This window comes from Bombus flavifrons, chromosome 7 (genome assembly GCF_040668555.2).
Source record: "Bombus flavifrons isolate JBK064 chromosome 7, iyBomFlav1_principal, whole genome shotgun sequence".
Classification (NCBI taxonomy): domain Eukaryota; kingdom Metazoa; phylum Arthropoda; class Insecta; order Hymenoptera; family Apidae; genus Bombus; species Bombus flavifrons.
Genome location: NC_138448.1, coordinates 4,821,169 through 4,826,228, shown reverse-complemented (window position 1 = coordinate 4,826,228; position 5,060 = coordinate 4,821,169). Strand labels below are relative to the sequence as shown.

Here is a 5,060-nt window from a genome sequence, read left to right as displayed (position 1 = left end):
AGAATAAATTCAAGTAACATTATGGTATCTTTTTGTTGAAAGAAAACATTAACAAACAACGAAATTATAAGAGTGACACCGAAGTAAAACGTCATAAGAACAGAGTTTCGTTCGTACATGTGCACCATTCTATGGTTTAACTTCAACTGTGTGATGATGATGTCGCTAGAAGTTAATTATTACGTGGTAATGGAGACGCTATAACAGTATATGTTTAAAACGCAATTTACGAAACATCCATAGAAAATGTCGTGTTCTTTAATCATAAAGCTCTTAACAATTGCTATTAAATCTTCAAAGCGGAAATAGTTTCTCTTATTACGCTGATAATTTATCGGGTCGTATATTTCCTGATGCCAGCGAGGTTAAATGTTAGAAAGGAACGTTTCGTAAGTACTTAGCCTAAAGCATTCGCCAGGAATCAGTGAACTAGAAATTGTAAATTCGAAAACCGCGCGGTCCTGTGGCGCAACGGATAACGCGTCTGACTACGGATCAGAAGATTCCAGGTTCGAATCCTGGCAGGATCGACTTCTTTTTTAGTTTTTTAATGTTTCTTTTGACCAAGAGTAGTTGCTTTAAATTTGTCATAACCTTCCGACGTTAGTTTTGCGAAATTTCAACGTCTAACTTTGTTGAAAGTAAATTCAACGTTGAAATTGAATTTGTCACGTGCGAAGATCGTATCAATTTTCGATAAATTTAGTGTATCAATTTTGAACAAGTACAATGATTTTAGACATATGTATCAATTTTCGTGAATTTGAGAGAACGAGGTAAGATAGATCTGTTTTAATTAAGAAGAAATGAGGTTAGTGTCTATTTGTAGTTTCTGTGGGCAAGAATACTCGGAACTGCTACCATAAAATTTTCTATTGAATTTTTACGGCAAAAATAGCAAAAAATGAATGGTTTTTTTAAGGAAATGTAATGAAATTTATTTTCTAAATGTATAAAAATTGCCAGATATTGAAAAAAAAAATTGGCCCATGGGGGGATCGAACCCACGACCTTCGCGTTATTAGCACGACGCTCTAACCAACTGAGCTAATGGGCCATTGAAATCGTAGGTTCAATTCAGCTTTAAATAGCACATAATATCAATATCTATATTTAATACAAAAAGAGGTTATGATGAAGCAATATTTTGACAAATATTTATGAATATTTGTATTTCCATATGACCCATATCTAAGTTTATATCATTAAAAATAACATGCATCGGTTCTACATAGTATATGTGTCACCGACGATGCATTTTCAAGAAGATATAATGGCAGGTAGCCAGGTGTTATTTAGCCTTACCATAATTCATAGTGGAATCGAGGACTCAATAAAAATGGAATGTCTGAAGAGTCGATAACCTGTAACTAGAAATCGCCTAGTTATGAGGCATCGATTATGACTGCTCAGTTAGCTAGAGTTTACTATGAAGCGATGTTTTTTTGGCAAGTGGACAGTGAGGAAGGGTACAACACTTACCCTAAAATTTTGAGCATGAAAAAGCTACCTGGAGAAATTTCTAACATACATATATACGTATATAGTAAATAGTATACGTTGACCAACTTGCTACGGGTTACAATAACGAGCAATTGAAATTCCAATATCTATATTTCGATTAACAGCATTTTGTAATTAAGTTTCGTATATCTTTCAGTTTAACAGTATAAAATTGCTACAATATTTGATCGTCTAAAAATAAATGGTCCCTATCAAAGTTGAACGCAAATGGACACTCGAAATGGAGCATCGTCAGAGGTAAGATTTGAGATTAGATATCGCTATCTAACTCAATTTCTCGTAGAATTTCAATTCAAATTTTCAATTACAGCTTGAACCATATCATCTATTTCGATCTATAATTACAGATAAGGTTATATAATCTCATAATTGAAAGCGCTGTTTTGCAGTACACAAGAATCGTATACTATTTTTAAAATGGTCGACGTACATTGGTAAAATCGAAAAAGATATCTGACAGAGGCACATAATTAGACGAACTGATCAGTATTTTTTATGCACACGAAATTTTCAGTGCTTCCTCGTCAGAACAATTTTTATATGTTTTCCGTTCTCTTAATTCTCATTAAGAATCGTCAGGATTGAAAATTCTCAGGTTTGGAAGAATATCTCTTCCTTTAGATATTAAATACAAATAAAAATGTCAATTCTCCTGTTAAAAAATTTGTAAATCTTGTAGATGTTGATTAGCTAAATGAATCATAACACAGGATGATCTTATATTTATGATACGAACATTTATGTTCAGGTAATCGAACAACTTTGTTTTCAACGAAAGAAACCCGCTAACATTGTTAGTGAAAATGCAAACAAGGATTTCTTTCAATTTCTATTCTTGTTTCTCTTCTCTTTCTACAAGAAATTATTTTTAAATTTTCCATTAATAAACGTTTCGATAATCGATCAATACGTTAATTGGTGTTCTGATTATCAAAGTTCAACTGAGTTACTGCTCTACAATTGAAGTGATGTCGAGTGTGGGAGGGTCATCACAACCTTTGGTATCGATTTTTAAGGCAAAGTTCATTCACGCGCGAATCTTTTTTGGCGAAACAAATGACATGAACGTGACAAGGTCAAGGTAGGTGCAAGCTGTAGATCAAAGTTTTACGGCTGATCTCTGACTCGGTGGCTCGCAAGGTTCCGAAGGCGGTCTTGCGGACGTCGAAAAACATACATTCGGCTGAGCGGGTCGCATCGCCGCTATAAATCTTCAGCTTTATGTTACGATCCTGAAAATACGCTGCGAGATGCCTGGCGACACGCCAACGACCGGACTGAAACAGAACGCACGCGGCTCCGCAGGTCACGCTCGAAACAAACTTTTCTAGAATCATTCAATCATACAAAGACGAGATTTAACTCTTCTTTATAGTGTAGCTTAGACGAGAAAGTCAGACAAGATGTCAAGTATACATAGTACTATAATATATCGGTGAGTAAAACTCTTCTAACAAAATTTTTTTTGTATTATACGATATGGGTATCATTTATCGACCACATCAACTTCCAATCTTGACGAAATTCGTTAAATAAAATTTTCTCCAGGTTGAAATTTTGTATGGATATCGGTGGGCATCGTAGAAGAACGAACAATTTCAATGAATAAATTATTATAACTTCAATTTAAAGTCTAATTTAGAAATGATACAGAAAAACCAATATTAAATTTTATTTTTAAGGTCAGATTATCTGTGTTCTAATCTGGCTTCTAAGATTAATATTCTACATTACGAACAAATATTGATAAGTTCGAGAACTTGACGATAATATGCTTCCATTTATCTATCTCTCATCGAACGCGTATATTACATGCTTCGTTCATTAAACGAATAGATTTGATTTATAATATTATTCTTGACGACTACTTCTTAAATGTAATTAATATTATTTTTATAATTTAATTAGCATTACTTCGCGATCCATTGTCTACGATGTTCGTCATTAAACATAATTTATCGGCACGTAACGAAAACATTTCATCGTGAAAAATATCGTCGGCAAATTAATGACGACACGTGCACCGATTCGTCGGCGCAACAACAACCGGTGAATAACAATTACTCAGAGTAATTAATTATATTTCGTTGATATGAATGCACGACGGTGCTGATAAATATTAGAACGAAGTTATTAATCTCTTGAGAGGTAGAAGTGCACGTGTGGACTCTGCATAAGCATTATCTAATTGTGTCTCCCGTATATACTCTGTATTTTGCAATTTCATTGCCATGAAGACAAACACAATCGTAAAATAATCGAGCAGTCTTTTCTGGTAATTATCTCCTCACGAAGTATTTCAAAAGAAATTATTCCTGATCATTCGTTATTGTATTAATTGCAATTTCTACCATTTTTTTAATTGCAATTATGGCGTGAGATACGTGCTAATCATTGAATCCTTTCTTTACAACACATTTTCACTGGCGGACAAGAGGAAGTTTGTAATACAAGAAGTATAAAAGATAACTGTTAATAATATGTTAAAACTTTAATACGGAAGTCGCTAAAATTTGTATGTATGTAAAATTTGTATTAGTTTCTTAATTTTAAACATTTTTTTGTCTTTAGACACTTTATAGATATTTGAATACTTGAAAACTCGAAACGTGACTACAGGTCTCGAATGTACGAATAAAATAAAATTATTATATCTCTATATTTCACCTTCGATAGCGACGTTTCATTCCTGGCAGAGAAATGTTACAATCTTCAAGCGTACTCCTATGAAATTTAATTCCGCGTAATTTAATTACTCGAAAGAAGATTAGCTTTTGCCCATGTGACAATGTACCGAATTTGCGTTTTAATCCAGAAAAACAGAGAGAAAGAGGAAGGAACTGGACGGAGATACAAATCTTTAATTATCGTCAATGACGATATGCGGATTAAACATCGTACGGGAAAGGCATACGCGAAATAATTCCTCCTCTTGGCTGAGTTTAAAGTTTATTTGCGTATCCGTGACACGAGCACGTTGCCGGTGCCAACGCGACGTACACTGAAATAAGAGACACCACTTAAGCGACAGATTTATGCGAACAGATATATACGCGTTTCTCACAAAAGAACCAATTTTTTTTACGTTGCTTCTTTGCACGACGCGGTGCTTCTTCGTGAATTACGATCCTAACAGTCTTGTTTTGTTTTATAATTTTACGTCGTGTACAGCAGTTTAGTTGACTGCGATGTATGCAATGGAATTTCACTTGCTGTAACGAAATTTTAATTAGCGTTTGATAAAATAAATCGTTTGTCAGTCGAATCATGTGACAGGAACATAACATTGCAGTTTAATAAGTTATGAAATAACTAAAGGATAAATATATTTGTTTTCGATAAAACCGGTGTCTAATTTTAGTGCGTTGCGTCTTTTTTTATAAAACCATTGGAGGAAACATATTTTTCTTATCCGCGATAAATGAAAATCTATTCTTCTCATGAGCTACGAAGGAAGAAATTCTGAAAGAGTTAATATGAAAATTATAATCCAAAAACGTGGTTTCTCACGAGCTATCTAGTTAGTACGTGATAAT

General features: G+C 33.8%; 2 non-coding genes across 2 annotated transcripts; one reads left to right on the top strand and one right to left on the bottom strand.

Annotated features, from left to right (window-relative positions):
* The first annotated feature begins 457 nt into the window (after nt 1-457).
* On the top strand, nt 458-530 carry TRNAR-ACG (transfer RNA arginine (anticodon ACG)). The gene has a single exon. It is a non-coding gene; the product is annotated as a tRNA-Arg (tRNA).
* A 453-nt stretch (nt 531-983) lies between these two features.
* On the bottom strand, nt 984-1,057 carry TRNAI-AAU (transfer RNA isoleucine (anticodon AAU)). The gene has a single exon. It is a non-coding gene; the product is annotated as a tRNA-Ile (tRNA).
* Between the last annotated feature and the right edge of the window lie 4,003 nt (nt 1,058-5,060).